Below are 17,725 nucleotides of genomic sequence, written 5' to 3'. Positions count from 1 at the left end.
CACAGAGTTTGTACATATGTATATATTGTTTATGGCTCCTCGGAGATACCGAATACACCAGGACCCCGACATTCGCGTGTGATACGTTCTCGGAAAACCCCGTGAATGTTGACACCGCGAATGTGGGGGCATTGTTTCAATGGGAAATGGGGTGATAGGTTCCGAGGATTTATCGACCCGCGAAAAATCCATGAATGTCGGGGAAAAAAATCCGCGAGTGTTTTGTCATTGTTTCAATGGAGACAAGGGGGATAACGTTATCGATTAAAAAAAAAAAAGAAAAGATTCTTAAAAATAAAAAAACGATAACACCAGGTACCTTTTACAACTTATTGAAGAATGCATTTTAAAGTCTCTTAACCATACCGTACCATTCCACGAAACAAAAACAACAACAACATCATGTACCGTTTAAACTTTTTTTTTTATTAAACAAACACAGCACATGTAACTTTGCAATTGATAAAGATGATGATGATGATGCGCTGAATGTTTCCATTGTGTAATGTCTGTCTGTGGCCACCTGATAATTACTAAATATATCAATCGATGCTGTTTGTGTTTACATTCTGTAAGTAACTCACTCTGTAAGGGATAGCGTCGCAGGGAATGACGAGTTAAACTGGTGAGACGTCCTGCGATACTATGTTTATCCCGCGAAGCTACAATGCACGTACATGAAGCAGGTCGTGTTCGCGGCTCATGGAAGATGTGTTTTTTTGCGGATGTGCAGTGTTGTACTGCACGTACATCGAGCTGCTTTGTGCGTGACTCGTGGAAGATATGTTTTAGAACTGTGTTATGCTCACGGCTCGTGAAAAAAAAAACAAATCGCCGTTTTCACGGCGAATACGCGGGACAATTTCCCGCGAATGTCGGAGCATGTCGCAAATTATCAACGCGAATACGTGGAACCCGCGAATGTCGGGGTCCAGGTTCATTTAATATGGAGAAGATATTTCCTTGATTGTTTTTGGATAAGCATGAAGTAATTAAGTGTGACATCAGATATGCATCGGTAATTTGTCTAGTTAGAGATGTCAAACCCACACCATTGTGTATCTATGAATCCTCATCGTTGCGAGCCTTTATTAATGTCTTTATCCTCCGTTTCTGTCTTAAATATGTCTTTTACTATTTTGCGTGGCCTCAAGGCGCCATATTGGTGGGAAAAACATCATCCTCGCCAGGGAATCATCACACCATGGGCAAAGAGTTCACCACACCACCAGCTGGCTGAAGGACCAATGGTGGATGAGAGAGGAGGGGCGTAAATCGTCAACAATGACGTCGGCAACCGACCTTATAAAGGGTGGGGCCTGAAAGTTTGGGGCAAAGAATGTTGGGAACGTGATGTCAGAGGCTGCATTCATTCTGAGCTCCACAGTGCGGAAGCCATGCCCTACCCAGCTGATGCCACGATCACTCTGCCAAGTTGCATCCCTCCCTCTCATCGTCTGCACGAGATGTTCTCACCCGCACGGGATATTTTTGCCTGTACGTGACATTTTCCTTCATGAGGCAACTTACCGGGTTTGACCCAATATCTCTTCTTCTCCTATGATTTCCCCATGTCTATCCTGTCACATGAATGAAGGCTGAAAAGGTTAGATGATTAAGTTTCCATTCATCATGGTTCATGTGCACATGTGTATCGGTTGTAGGTTAAGAGGCCTTGTTACTGTGCGACCATTTATTTATTGCCAGTTTTTTTGTTCTGCCAGTTTTTTTTTTTTCCATAAATCCCACTTGGTCTCTGTGTCAATTCTGTTTGTCCTTGTGGCTTCATCTGGTGGCTATAAATCCTGTCAAAGGCAGATTGATGGGGAAGAGGATTGTCTCGCATGACCAGGTTTGCTCAGCCTAATTTGATTGCTCATGTGGTCGTCCATCAGCGCAGGGTTGGAGTGGAGCTCCGCAGTTCCATGGATACGGTAGACGGTAGTGGAGCAAAAAGGCCACAATCTGACTTCGAGTCGTGGACTCACCTGACCAAGAAAAGCTGCATGAAGCTTCCATGAAAAGCTACGCAAGGTAAGCCCTCTTCTCCTATTTATGTTTCTTCCTTATCCCGTTTCTCTACCTGCTCATATTCCTCTTGAGATGATGCATGTTTTCCTTACTTCATCGCACTTTGTAATCATTTCCCTTTTTTTTTTGTTGCGATGGTGGTGGAACGGGAGGCCGTTTATTGTAAATGCCATTTTGCACGACGCTTGTGTATCATCTCCATTTTTATTTGCGTGTTCATCATTTTTATTCCACATGTGTTTAATTGCAAGATAGGCCTGGAGCCGAATCGCAAGCAAAGAGTGAATGAAAAAGAGTAATTTATGAATTCCTTTGCCGTTAAAAGGCCGATCGGGAATTGGTTAAAATTGATGTGATTATTGAATGTTTTTGATGAAAACATTTCGCAAAGCTGGAGGTAGTCGGGACTCTCGAGGTAAACGCACTCATATCTGAGCTGTCTTTCCTGGGTTTGAATCTCGACACAGATATAAACTGACAAGCCGGGAGGCGACGTGGGTGGTCGCTATATAATTGCATACTAGTCATACAGTTTTTGACGGATTGGGCTGAACATTTTTGACAAAAGTGTCTTTTTGCTTGATAGGAGTGTGAAATACTGGACAGGAAATCAATCAAAGGAAATAGAAAAAGAAGGATGTTGTATATTATTTTTAAAATCTTGTTCTAATTGATGAGGGAGAATGAAATGGGTGACACTGCAATCGAATTTGTGGGAATGACAAGATAAAAGATCAAAACTACTGGTTTGTAGGAATGATGTGTAAGGGTGAGGAGGGTGCATGGACGTGATACACGGGAGAGCAGCTCGGGTTAGGGGGAAAATGGAGGTGGTTCAGGGGAATGAGAAAGAACCGTTTGCTGACTCGAGAAGAGTCAGAGACAGTAGAGCAGTGTGCGGTCTGTAGGGAAACGATCAGTAGGGTAATGCTAATGGATGGGAAAATATTACGCTCATGGTGGAGATGATGAAGTGTTGTAATCTGAAATTATTTGAGGGAAAACTTATGAGGTTGTCATGGTCATATTGCATCTGATTGAACAAAAAATATATATTGTATACACAGTCGAGGCTCATGGAGGAGCTAAAACATAAAACGGATCATGTCGAGGAAGACTTGGACAAACATAGGATGGAGGGAAGAATGTCGGGGAGGGGATGATGCAGGGGGCAGACAAGATGGATAGAGAAGCAAACTCTCAGGAATAAAAAAATGGAAATTTAGAAAGAGGTGGTCATGGGGGGGGGGGGAGTGGTGGTAGAAGAGACCACGGTTTTGGATTGGGGATGACCTGCGATATTAGTTCATAGACATCTTGAAAAGTTGAAAGGAAGAATGGAATTGAAGAGAATGTGGAAGTTTGTTCCACAGGTGGGAGTGGAAGAGGAAAAAATGAATGGAGGTGAGCCGAGATTCTGGATTTTGGGAGTTTCACCAGAAGGGGTTGCTGGTGGGCCATGTGTGCCCTGCAGAAATATCGGGGGGGCAGAGCACACTGAGCAGAGGGTTCAAAACCAAAAGGAAGTGGTAGAATACAGAGAGATGTTGGCAGAGAGAGAGAGAGAGAGGGGGGGGGGGAGATGGAGATGGAGTCATTACTGTTTGGAGGATGCCACAACACATGGACAAACAAGATGTAGGAGCAGAGGGGAAGTTGCAGGCAATGGAATTTTGAGGGATTGGGAGATGTACCATCAGTTTATGGATGGTGAGAAATGGAGGGTATTTTAACAGGATGTAAGGCTCATAGTAGAGCTGCCAGACACAAGTCTCACACACTTTAACAGACAAATGCATGAGACACAACACAGAACTGTTAAATGAGACAAACTGCCACTGAACTTGGGGGAAGTGCCATTACTATTGGAGGCACTCTGTGTACCAACCATGTCAGAACAATGGCACCGCACTTAGTGGGGCATTTCCAAAGGAGGAAGTTTGTCCTCCCTTTGGATACCATCCCATGGGAATTGTCAGTGCTCTATCCTTCAAAATACTGAACTTCAACCAACAAAGCAGCACATACCTTTTTTAAGTCTTTGGTATGACTCAGCTGGTGATTGAACCACCGACCTCCCAGACTCGAAGCGGAAACCATTCCATTCCACCACCGAGTCTGCTCTGGTCTAAAAGTGCAACTCCTTGAGTTGTTGATGAAAAGTGCCACTCCACTGCCATAATGGGGTTCAGTTATTTCAAATCAGAAGAGACAATAGCCAGGGAGAGATGCTCAGGAGTCAGGAACATCTTCTGGGAGGAAGGATTCTGTTAAACAGATGATGTCTGGTTTATTGGCAGCAGCCTGGATTGAGAGATCTATCAGGTGGGAGCGAAGGTCTCAGATGTTTGAGCTCCACACGGTTAGAGACAGAGGAGGGAGCACTGTTGGCAGGGTGCAGGAATGTGGAAAAGAGAATGTGGAATGTGGAAAAGAAAAGAATGCAAGGGGGCTGGGAGTAGCTGAAAGATGGTGGGATGATGGGGGGGGGGAGGCGGGAGGGAGACTGAGAAGGAGATGTACGAAGGGGGAGCTGAGAAGGGGAAGGGTGATGGGAAGCTGAAAGCGGGCTGGGTCTGGAGAAGGCAATGGGGAAGATTGGAGAGGATAGGGAGATGGGAAAGATGGGAGTGGCGAGGTGAGGGGGAAGCTTTAATGGGGGTGGGTTAGGAGGATATAGAAAGAGAGGGTACATGAAGTGGAGGTATTCTGAAGAGAGGGACCCATAGAAGAAGTGGAGTTGGAAAGACGCAGGCATGTTATGTTGGAGATGTGGGGACGAGTAATGACACTGAGGTGTTTGACAATGTAAAAGGACATGAAGGGAAATTGAGCAGCAACCTCTACAAACTGGACTTCTCAAGATTCCCAATCTGAATATTTGGAGACAAACATCATGGGAGGGGTGGAAAGAATGATTGTTGAAGACAAGGATGAAAGTGGTGCTGTAGGTACGGGAGGAGGGTGATGGACCAAGCATTGAAGAGTGAGACAGTTTTGGAATATTCAGCATTTGGAGGATAGAGCACCAACAAACAACCAAAGGTTGGCATGATGTCGCAAGTTTCCAGAGTGCCCTCAGGAAGTTGTCACTTCCACAGGGCTACCATATGTTGTTGAGAGAAGAGAAGCAGCAGCAAATACAAAGTCAGGTGACTGGCACTTGATCTGAGGGAATAATCAGAAATCAAAAGATCTAAAGGGTATTTTCCAAAATTAGGGTGAAGGAAGTCTCAGGTGTCTAAAGAGGGTCTCACAGCCCCCCAAAATAGGTGTTTGCTTTCTTCTCAGAAACTACACATGCAATCAAATGAAACTTGACTACAAAAGTTTGTCCTCGGTGTCATTATTCTTCCAGGTGAATGCCCAAGGGTATTGTTGCCATTTTTTTAACGCTGTGGATAAACTTTGTTTCATCATGGGTGATTAAGGTTGCTGTCAAGTTTAATCGAAATTGTGTGTGTCGTTTCGGAGAAGAAGTTCCGAGTGTTTAAATATTGACTGACTGACTCACTGATTGACTCACTGACTGACTCACTGACTGCCTGAATCAGTGCCTGACTGACTGACTGAGAGACACCACGAGATGCTAACACCTCCCATGAACTATGTTCCAGGTGAGCTAAAATGATTTTTTTTTGGTATATCATGTCAAGGCTTGTGTAAGAGCTAATACACAGAAACATCTAACAGGAGACAAGAGACAAGGCAGGAGACAAGAATCGCCGGAGAGGGAAGCACAAAATAGTGGGGAAAAGACAATAGGAGATCTGTGAAAGAGAGAGGGATGGGGCGGGGTACACGGGGTAAACAAAATGGTACAACAGGGACTTTCAGGAAGGAAAACAGGGAATGTGAAGGACGTGGGTTTAGAGGGGGAACAGACACAGAGAGGGGCAAGGCCAGAGAGGAGATGGTAGAAGACAGAAAGATCACTGACTTGCCTCCGTTGAAAGAGTGAGAGACCCAAAGACTCAGCCTTATCACGGGAAATACCAATGATCCTGAATGCGTTGGTTTCCACAGCGTGAGGTCGAGCAAGGTGTGAGGCAGGAGAACCACCCCAGAGGGGGAAGCAGTACTCCATCAGACCGTGGATGAGAGCTTTGTAAGTGGTTAGATGCTCAGATGTGCCAAGGAAGGACTTTGCATGACGTAGGATGCCCAGTCGGCAACTGGCTTTGTCGGCCAGCTTGGAGATGTGGCTTTCCCAGGAATGATGGTGGCACATAGTGAGACCCAAAAGCTTGAATGAAAGGATTGTTGAGGATTGTCCTCTTCAAGGGGATTGTTGAGAAAGGAGATTGGGGGTTGGGGGGGTTCCAGACAGTCCTTTTGGAGAGATATGGTGAGAGAGGGATATTTGTCCAGGTTAAAAGACATATTCCAAATGTTGGACCAGCTTGCGATTTTATCCAGATCTGTGGAGAGTGAAGAAGCTGCTGCTTGCCGATCAGAGGGATGAGAGATGGTATGGCAGAGGGTGGAGTCATCAGCAAAGAGATAAAGAGGATTTTCCAGAGAGTTGCAGAGATCATTGATGAAAACCAGAAAAAGCACAGGGCCCAGAACACTGCCTTGTGGAACTCCAACCTGGATGGGAAGAAGAGATGAGAGAATACCATTAATAGCCACGTGTTGACTGTGACAGGAGAGGAAGTCCGTGAGCCATGAGTGGAGATTGCCTTGGATACCATCGGAAGAGAGTTTGGTGAGTCGTGCGTGATCTCGCAATATGTCTCGCGAGATGGCTCTGATCTCATGTTTAGCATTTAGGATTGCCATCCATTGTTGGGAAAGGAGAAGCAGCATGTCCAGAGTTGAGTGACCTGATCAAAATCCAAATTGATGATCGTAAATCAGGCCATTGGAGAAGAGGAAGGATTTAATGTCTGACGTGATGATGGATTCCATAACCTTGCTGATGATTGGGAGAAGGCTGATTGGTCTGTAGTTGCAGGGATCTGTTTTTGCACCTTTTTATTCAGGTTGGTAATGTTCGCTGATTTCCAAGCAGATGGCAGATGACCTTGAGTAAATGAGAGTGTGAACAGAATAGTGGGAGGGTGAGCAAGAGCAGAGGAGCAGATTTTAAGGACACGTGGGCTGATGCCGTCTAGACCGGTTGCAGAATCTGAGTCGAGGTTTGACAGCAAGCTCTCCACCTTGTCAGGAGAAAAGGACACAGAGTCCAGGGACAATTGGGTGCGACTGGATAAGGTGGGTGGAGAAAGCGATGGGTTTCGGACACAAGATTTAGATACAAACACCGAGTTTAGGCATTCAGCCTTTTCATGTGCGGTATCAGTGGTGCGGCCATTTGAGGTAAGGAAGGGGATGGGGGGGGGAACATACACCAGAAACAGACTTAACTAGATGCCACCAGGATTTGGAGGAGGGAGACAAGTTTGAGAGTTAAGACTTGAGCTTAGAAAGATGTTGTTTTCTGGCTCTCCTGAGGGTGGATACACACTTGCTCTGAGCTTTGTTGAAGGAACTGAGATTACCTTCAGTAGGATTTGCATTCCATTAGGCAAAGGTAAGTTGTTTCAGGGCAACTGCCTCACCACAAGCTTCAGTGTACCATGGACAGGAGGAACGGTATGACAACTGAAGACAAAAGGGGATAAATCTGTGCATGAGAGAGAGCAAGTTTCTTTGAAAGAATTCCCAAGATGAGTTGTTGGTGAGAGTAGAAATGGGAGAAGTTTGATGGCTGATGAAGACCCTGCCAGTCGGCCTGAGTGAAATGCCAGACTCTACATTGTTCATGTGGTTCTTTAAACAACAGCCAGAGAGATGACCGCTTTCACTAGCATGTGTTCAGATGAACTGATTGGAGCAGAAAAAAGAACAGCTGATCTTTTCTGGAAAATTGGTGAAAATCAAATCCAGAAGAGATGGAGTATCATTGGTTGAGATCCGGGTCGGGAAGTTGACAATTGAGTTAGTCCCAATGAGTCACAGAAGCCCTTTGCTGAAGTGCCATGTCAGGTGAGAGGGGTACCCACACCAATCCAACTGGCATGATGGCAATTGAAGTCACCACATATGAGGAAGAGAGAGTTGGGATGAGAGGATAGACGTTGGTCTATGTCTTTGGAAAGGGAGATGTAAATGGAGTCATCACTGTTTGGTGGACGGCAAAACACACACATAAACATGAGATGGGAGTGGAGGGGAAGCCGTAGCCAGAGGTATTCTTGGGGGTGTGGAGGAGTGAGGGCAGTGCATGGAGAGGAAGGGAATAGAGTTTTTGATAAAGAGAGCATCTCCGCTACCAGGACGAGGCTCAGGTCTATCATATTGGAAGACAGAGTAACCAGGGAGAGAAACGAAAAAGTCAGAGATGTCTTGAAGGAGGAAAGCTTCTGTTAAGCAGATTATGTCTGGTTTGTCAGTTGCAACCTGTATGGAGACATCATTCAGGTTTGAGTGAAGGCCCCAGATGTTTGAGGTCCACACTGTAAAGGAAGAGGGGGGGGGGAGGAGGTTTTGGGCGCAGGGGAGTGGAGGGGGATGCTGGTGTGGCCGAGGAGAGGTGGAGCTAGTGAGAGTTCTTGACATTTGATGACAGATTGTAGAAGAGCGAGGCGAGAGGCTCGGATGGGGATGAGGACAAAGCGCTCGGTGGTGTAGGGATAAGTAGCAATGGGGAGAAATAAGAGAGGGGGCAAAGGGAAGTGGGAGATGGGAGGAGATGGAGGAATGAGCTGGAAGAGAGAGGGTGGGGGAAGGAGGTGGCTTTGTGGATGTGAAGGTGGGCAGCTTTGATAAGGGAGTGTAAGGGGGAATAATTGAGGGAGAAGGGTGAGTTGAAGAATGAGCGAGAAAGGTTTGGAGGGACCTTTTGAGAAAGGTGAGGGCATTCTTGGAGGGGTAAGAGAAAGGTTTGCTTTGAAGAGGGAGGAGGTGGCTGATTTCCAAGGGAGGGGTGAGAGGGAAGCTTTGGGGGAGAGGGGAGATGATGAGAGCAGGTACGGCCATGGTGGAGGAGGGAGAAAGGAGGGGAGGAGAGAGGGGAAGGATGAAACTGGGTTGAGGTATTGTGGAGATGAGAGTGGGTGGGGGGAGGAACAAAAATTGAGGGTGGGGGAGATGATGAGAGCAGGCACGGCCTGGGTGGAGGTGGGGGAAAGGAGGAGTGGAGAGATGGTAAGGATGAAACCGGGTTTAGGTATTGTGGAGATGGGAGTGGGTGGGGGAGGAACAAAAATTGAGGGTGTGGGAAGAGGGGAGGCAGCTTTGAGAAGAGGAAGTGGGGGGGGGGAGTTTTGCAGGGGAGGGGTGAGAGAGGATATTTGTGGGAGAAGGGTGAAAGGGTAGAATTGAGGGAGAAGGGTGAGGGGGAGCTTTTGAGAAGGAGGAGGGAGAAGCTTGGGGGGTAGGGAAGAGAGTGAATTTTGCTTTGAAGAGGGAGGAAGTGGCTGAATTGAGAGGGAGAGGAGAGAGAGAAGCTTTGAGAGGGAGGGGAGAGAATGAGATCAAGCATGGTCATGGGGGAGGAGGGAGAAGGCAGGGATGGGGAGGATGAGATTGGGTGGTGGTTCAGTAGAGGTGGGAGCAGGTGGGGCAGGAACAAGATTTGAGGGGTGGGAAGAGGGGGAGATGTGATGAGAGGAAAGAGAGCATGATAGAGATATTGAGGAGTGTGCTGAATGAGTGTGTGAGACATTTGAAAACCATGCAGTTTTGGATGCCAGAAGAGGAACTGTGAGTCAGACAGAGGACAATGGAGAGATGCTCGGATCGGGGGCAAGATAGGAGGAGTAAGGAGAGGGTACAACAGTGAAGGAGTTAGGAGGAGGTAGATTGAAGGAGGTGGGATGAATTTCCACTGAAGATGGAAAAAAAAGAACGATGAATCATGGAAGACGAACAAGTGTTGCAAAATGGGATTTAAAAAATTTGTAGGTCAGAGATTTGTATAAATACATTGGAAGATGGATTGAGTGCAGAAGAATCGACAGAGTGGAGAAGAGAAAGCGTTGCAAAGGATGGAATTTTTCGACATGGGATGAAAGAAAGGGTCGAATTGAACACATTTTGAAGAAGAAGAACCGGGGGGGGGGGTGAAGTTGAAGCATTTAAAGAGACTTTTTAAAATTAATTTTTGGAGATTAGGGAAGAGTAGAGGAAGAGTTTGAAGAAAAGGTCATGAAGGTGTGTGGTGAATACCTTCATGATAGAGTGGGTTTGCCAGGGAAGAGAAGGAAGAAGAAGAGTCAGTACAGGAAGTCACGTGGTTACGTGGGGTATAAGGTGAGGAGGGAATAGGTTTTTAAAAATATATTTTATAAAGTTTAGAGGGAGGGAAAAGTTGAGAAAATAAAAACTGATGGTAATAAGGAGAAAATACAAATAAACACGGACGGGAAGAAGAGTCGGCCTCGGGGAAACCCGACATGACAAGACCGACACAAACTCACCAAATAGCACAAGTTTTGAAACAAAACCGAACTCGGAACACAAGTAAACACAGAGGCAACAAAATATAAAGTCAAAACGCGACAAACGATGACCGGAAACTTATCTTTGAGAAAGTGAGCAGAGACCCCTGAGAGAACCAGCCGTCGCTCAAAAACCAGAACCGGAAGATGATTAAATTAAAATGAATATTTAGCGCAAAAGTTGTATTTGTAGACACTTTTCACTATTTCTGTGATGGAATAAGGGGAGGCCCAAGCCCTTTAAACCACCCCGTCCCCTTCTTTGCTCTCCTGCTTTTCAGAGAATATTGTCGAAGCATTCCTCATTCTTATGTGGAGAAGGCCCTGTGATCATGGAACCATATCGAACCATTACAGTCACAACGATACACACAATGGCACTTTGATGCAGGAAGAGACAATTCGGCCCATTAAGCCTGCATTACGTCAACACCACATTCATCAAAACCAACAGTTTATCTGGGTGTGGGGTCGGGAGGTGTGTCGGGAGAACTTGTATTAACTGGGTGGGTGGTGTCGTGTGAAGTGAAGGGAAGAACATTGGAGCAAGTCCTTACATCATCTCTATTTGTTTTAAATACCAGCTTCCTTGCAACATAGATATTTCAGAATTGCTCATTCTTTTGACATTGTTCTTGTTTTACAAGCAGCTGTTAGTACTGCTTGAAGAGATTTATCCCTCGGATGAACGTTAAACTAGGTGTGCTGTCTTCATTAGTTGATGGATGTTAAAGTTGATCGATGACATCAGTTGATGTTTCTGTTAAAGACAAATTCCTGCCCAAACTACTGCTGGGAAGGCAATAGCAAACCTCCAGTGTAACCCTTTGATCGACTCAAGCGGGCAAAATTCCTTGCATATAATGAATGAAATAACGTTAACGTGGGTGAGAATTATGGAATTGCTGCGAGATTTGATGAATTAATTAACTGTGAGACATTATCATTGCAAATACCTCTAATAACTAGAGGGGGAGCACTCTGTAGAGTGCAAAACCTCCGCCGCCAATATTGCTTGGTCACTCAAGTGAACCTGATATCCTATTCATTCAATTTGACGTCAACAGTGCTCACAGAGTTATAGTTTGCAACTTTCCCTTTTAACTTTTACAAACTCAATTCATTTGTCATAACTAGATTCCTTGAGACAGAAATTGATTTTAGGTGGGTATATCCACCTGAAGTTCCAAAATCAGCTGCAATTATAATTTTGGCATGTTTTTTGTTGGAAATCACTTATAACATGTAGAAATGCAAAAAAAAAAAAATCGAAATTTGGTTGAAAAAAAAGTTGCAAAAATTTTTTTTCTCTAAATTTTTTTTTGGGGGGGGGGAGGTGGGGGGAAATCACTTAAAACATGTAGAAATGCAAAAAAAAAAAAATTCAAATATTTTTTCAAAATGGCCGCCATAGCGGCCATATTGGATTTTGGACCGAGTCCAAAATCTAATGGCATGATCCTTGGACCATACCTAATCCCCCCACCAAGTTTCGTTGAAATCCGTTGAGGAGTTTTTCCGTAATACTGTTCACAAACAAACAAACAAACAAACAGAAAGGGGTGAAAACAGTAACCTCCGATCTTCGATGGCGGAGGTTAATGATTGATCTGCAAAGCAAGTTCTTGCAAGTACATCAAGTGAAGAAAATTTGGGTTAAAATAGTGATCTTTCTTAAATGTCAGACATCCAAAAACTAGGACAAAGACATGTCGTAAGCTACACACTTAGGCCTTAGTTATTTTATAACTTGGTTTACAGATCCGCCGATGGTATATTTGCCGAAATGAAATATAAATATAAAACACATTTTTAGCCTTTTATATTTATACATTTTCCGCCGAAGGTGCAAAACTTTCAAAACCCGAAATGTAAACGTCGGCATTTATTTTCAAAATATAATTTCGTGCGCGCGTGCCAAAATGCCAAGTCATCTTTAACCAAACTGCGCAGTAATCTTCGGTCATGGTGTCTGAGCAGTGGCCAGCGTGGTTCAGATTGACGGTGGTTTATGGGGCGAAAGTGATTGTTAAGAAGTATGTCAGCGGTATAAATTTGAGTGACTATTGGTGATTTAATCACGCAACATCTTGATGACGAATATTCTGGCCTAACGATTGCATCAATTCAGTGCAGCAGCATTAATAATTCGCAGGCGACTCTCGATCGTGCCGATTTTGTTTCCATCGAAAGTTGTACACCGCTGTTCGTATTGAAAGATTTCGGTGCCAAGTACGTCAAAGTTTCTGCGAGATGCTGATATTCAGCCTTCAACAGACCAGAAATCAGGCTTTGATGTGCTCATGGGGATGGGGAGACGGTATGATCAGATGCCCGCTGAAAAGTAAGAGCTGGTTATGGCTCTGATTGACCGTTTTGAGCGTGACTCCTCGTAGACACATTTTTAAAATCATATCCAGCACTATGCACTGGTGTGCACGCACACATCTACGACTTGGACAGTAATTTTCTCAGCATTGTTTCCATTTGTTTGATGATCCAACAGGTTTCTATAAGAAAAACATGCCAGACCTATATTGTAAAAACAAGTTTTAATCCTTCTTTATTGTTTTTCACATCAGATGATACAGTGAACATGGGCATCCTGCATTTGAATGGTCTTCCATCTTCAATGTTTTCTTAGATCCTCCTGATCTGGGATTTATATTTATTTCCCCCCCACCAACCCTTGTCTTTTCCATGGAACATCCGAAAAATAATCATAAAAATATATAATTTCTAAAAATTGAAATTATATTTATATTTATATTTCGACCTACCGACCCTACATTTTAACTGAAGAACCGTGTAAACCAAGTTATAAAATAACTAAGGCCTCAGCAAAATATAAATGCTTTTGAGAGAAAATTACGGGCGGGGCTGGTGCTTCTTTTAATCTCAGTCAAGCCAAAGTCAACTTACTCATGCAGAAATCAAAAAACATCTTTCTTTTTATAAATCTGGTTGAAGAGAATGGTTATGTAAATGAGAAAGGTTGGAAATTAATTAAACAATGTGAGCATTTGGTATTGTTTAACTTTTTGGAGAAATTTTGTGTCTCTTAACATTGTGGTCAAAGTTCTTTTTTCCAAATGAACTAGTATAGTGTAGTAGATAGTAGAAAAATCATGCAAATTATGATACAAGCATCAAATTTGGCATTTCTGTTCTCCAGGGGTTTCTAATCAAATCTGCCCGATTGGCCATTTGAAAATCAAAATGTTGAAAATTTGAAAAAAACAAAAAACTTCAAAAAAATTTGAAGTCACAGCTGGCTGAAATTCTTGAAGCGCAAGTGAACATCCCAGACAGATAACCAAGGGGAGATGCAGTCATCATTGATGGCTCAGCACTTATCAATGCCCTACCTCCATGCACTTCAAAGATATTTGATGACTATGCTAAAGAAGACATCATCCCAAAGGTAGAATCCTATGGTTCCAGGAACGAGAGGGTGGACGTAGTGTTTGATGTGTATAAGAAGTCAAGTCTGAAGTCCGAGGCAAGGTCGAAAAGGGGGCAAGGAATCAGAATAAGAGTGACAGGAACCAGTAAGACCCCAAGTAACCGGAGAAGCTTTCTTCGAGATGACGGCAACAAGACTGAGCTGTTTCACTTCCTTGCGGAAAAGATGTGTGAAGCACAGACGACAAGCACAGTCATTGTCACAAAAGGAGAAGATGGCATTAGCAACACAAGGAAGTCACTGGATGCTGTGTCTCCATGTTGTCATGAAGAAGCTGACACTCGAATATTTGTGCATGCCAGGGATGCAACGACTGATGGTAGAAGTCCATAATCATTAAGGCTAATGACACGGACGTACTAGTCATAGCAATATCTGTACTGCCATCCTTACAGGAACTAGGTCTTGAGAACATGTGGATTGCCTTTGGCCAAGGAGTGATGGATTCCAGTCCATGAGGTAGTTTCTGCAATAGGGCCTGAGAAAGCTAGAGGGATCCCATACTTCCATGCGTTCACTGGATGTGACGTCGTGTCTGTGACGTCGTGTCTGTCTGTCTGTCAGTAAAGGGAAGAAAACTGCATGGCAGACTTGGAACGTCTTTGATGATGTTTCTGAAACATTCACCAATCTCAGCCAGCATCCAACATTGATTCGTGATCTTGACTTTTTTGAAGTTTTTTTTTTTTCTTTTCAAAATTTGTATTTTCAAATGGCCAATCAGGCAGATTTGATTAGAATCCCCTGGAGAACAAATGTGCCAAATTTGATGCTTGTATTATCATTTGCACGATTCCTCTAAAAAATTGCTGTTATCTGCCTTACTAAACACCCTACAAGCAGAGTGGTCCGGGAGCAATGTCAAAGTTCTGCAGCTCGACAAATCACACTGTTGGAATGTCAGAACCGCTCTCAACATGGGGGGAGTTCGTAGAGCTGGCAGTCCTGAGAAAGATTCCTGGGTGGTCGCACTGTGACTGCAATGATGGACTTTCTTGTTTAATTACTCATATTCATTAATATAACAATGTGAAACCCAGCAACGACACACCAGTGTGCTTTGATCTGTGTTGTTGTGATGAACAAGACAGTGATACTCGTGATAATGTTTGCATGTGATATTAATCAGAAAAGTGATTTTCACACATCTGTTTATCGGGTTGGTTGATATATATATAGTTACGGAAATGGCCCTTATTGGACAACTAAATATAGGATTAGCTCAGATCCCCCATTAAATGGATGTTTAGATAGGTTGTTTGGTAAAATGGACGTTAGATCTGTGTCGGGAGGTGTAAGAGGCTGTTTTATTGTTTGTGTGGTGGTGGAACGAGAGCTCCCTATTCTTCCTTTCCCATCCCGGACGAGGCCCCGCCCAGTCGGCTGAGAGGGTTGTGGCCAAAAAGAGGAAGTGAAACTAAGGGGAGGAGTTTGTCGGCTTGGCTGAGAGAGGCGAGCTCGTGTGTCGAAGCGAGCGAACGAAAGAGAAACTGGGGAGAAAGAGTTCAGAGTTTGGAAAACAGTCGGGTTTTCGAGGCGTGCTCGTGGTGGCTTCGAAGCGAGCAAATGAAGGTTTCATAAAAAGGTACAGTTTGGGACGAACAGTCGCTCTCGAGGCGTGCTCGTGTTTCGAAGAGAGCAAACGAAAGAGAGGCGGCCTGCACGTCGAGTCGGCGATGGACTCTTATGAGGAGGTGATTCTGCCGTGAGAGACGGCAGCCGGCTTTGAGAGGCGAGCGTGGAAAAGGCAGAAAAGGTGATTCGACAGAGAAAGAAACTGAGAGGACGGAGTTGAGAAGTTGGGCTTCGAGGCGGGAAGGCAAGAGAGGAAACGACGGAGCCTCTGACGGTCCCTGCTGACACCAATGGCTCGACACGTTTGCCGATCCGCTTGCCGGAGCCCGGCACCTCGATTTGGGCCTTGCCTGGTGAACAGGCCAGGCCTAGATTTGTGTGCTGGACCTTGGGAGAGATCGGCTGAGGCCCATCGTTGATCTGGCGGTCTTGTGCCGTCGAACTTACGCGGGGTCAGAGCGCGCGGAGACCGCGTGCGGTGCGGAAAAGGAAGAGTATGGCGCCGCCATCTTGCCACACGGCGCGTTCGAGCTGGGGGCTCGAATCCGTGGACATCCGCTTGTTGCGAGCGACATTCGTGCTTTTGACACTGTCCTCTCGTCCATGAAACTTCACCAAGTACTCTGTCTGTCTTTGTCTGCACGTGTTGTATAAGGCATATCTCGGTAGGGACCCCCTCGAAACCTGTAGTCCGTAGTTCCCGAGTTAAGAACGGGTTAAAGATTGTTAATAAAAACATTGTCGTGAATATTTTGCTTGTGTCGTGTTCCCCAATAAATCTGGTTGGTTCATATGAAGTTGCCGCTATGGATTAATTCGTGTCGCGTCGAACGATCTGTTCGATTGGTGTGTAAAACCAAAATGGTTACAGACTGGCAGAAAATGCTCGGCATCTGACACAACCAGTCTGTAACCGGGGTTCTATTTCCCCAACTGGTAAGGTACAAGGATTACGTTGGTATCTCGATTGAAGACGCGTGACCCGAGGCCTGTGCCGAGCCGGCCGGCGTTATAAACCCCGGAGACTGTGGTGGTGAGGGTGGCGCCAAGAGTCAGGTGAGAATCCCGCCACCCCGCATCCGCAACAACATATATACATATATATATATATATATATATATATATATATATATATACATATATATATATGCATGTATATGTATATGTATATGTATATGTATATATATATATATATATATATATATATATATATATATATATATATATATATATATATATATATACATATACATCCAGTCAACCCCCGCTTTATCGTGGTTCACCTATCACGTCCCCGGTTCATCGTGGGTTTTCCCTTGGAACGTAACTAATTTTTTCTGCGGATTCCCCCGGTACATCGCGGACATAATACATAAAATAGACATTATTTAAGCAATAAATTATAATGCGTGGTGCTCGACCAGTCACACAATGCACGAGACAAAGTTTCGCTTGTGAACTTCGAATATTTTCTGCGTTTTTTCTCCAAGCCCTACGATGCCGCCCAAACGCCCTGCACCTTCTTAGGCTTCTGGCAAGGAACCGAAGCGCCAGAGGAAAGTCCTGACGCTGCAGGAGAAGGTTAATGTGCTCAATATGCTTCGGGAAGGAAAAAGGTTTGCCGCCGTTGGACGAGCACTGCTCGTACCCAGCACCTCAAAACCGACCAGACCAGACGAGTCTATCTCAGGCACCTCAAACCCAATCACTACCAAACCGACCAGACCAGACGAGTCCATCTCCGGCACCTCAAACCCAATCACTGCCAAACCGACCAGACCAGACGAGTCTATCTCAGGCACCTCAAACCCGATCACTCCCAAACCGACCAGACCAGACGAGTTGATTTTTTGGGGGAGGCATCCATTCATCGCGGATTTTCACTTGGCGCGGGGAGGTTTGGAACGTAACCCCCGCGAGAAACGGGGGATTACTGTATATAGGATTTTATCTTTTAACAATAACAATGCAGCAAATTCCTTCTTTCATCCCGGAACCAGCTGGCGATAAACATCACAATGCTGCCTTGTCTCACTCAAGGTTAAGCCTTTCATATCTCAGTTCACAATGTTCATTCCGCAGCAGGCAAGAATATATTTTAATTAACTGCAGGCGAAGCATGAAACAAAGTTTATATGAAAAAGGTACAAATCCCAACAAACACAGTAACTGAGTTAATTACTTTCAGACTCAGCCCATCAAA

The 17,725-nt window shown here is 44.7% G+C and overlaps 1 protein-coding gene across 1 annotated transcript in view; it reads left to right on the top strand.

The window, feature by feature from the left end:
• The first annotated feature begins 1,921 nt into the window (after window positions 1-1,921).
• LOC147025663 (receptor-type tyrosine-protein phosphatase O-like) overlaps window positions 1,922-17,725 on the top strand; it is a 176,277-nt gene continuing 160,473 nt past the window's right edge. The window contains exon 1 of the mRNA XM_085886871.1: window positions 1,922-2,034. The gene's annotated coding sequence lies outside the window, so the exon portion shown is untranslated. The remainder of the gene's footprint in view (window positions 2,035-17,725) is intronic.

This window comes from Eptatretus burgeri, chromosome 6 (genome assembly GCF_056783735.1).
Source record: "Eptatretus burgeri isolate ZD-2024b chromosome 6, Ebu_testis_v1, whole genome shotgun sequence".
In the NCBI taxonomy this organism is placed as follows: domain Eukaryota; kingdom Metazoa; phylum Chordata; class Myxini; order Myxiniformes; family Myxinidae; genus Eptatretus; species Eptatretus burgeri.
The sequence above is the reverse complement of the archived record's forward strand: the minus strand, read 5'-3'. Positions and strand labels throughout refer to the sequence as shown.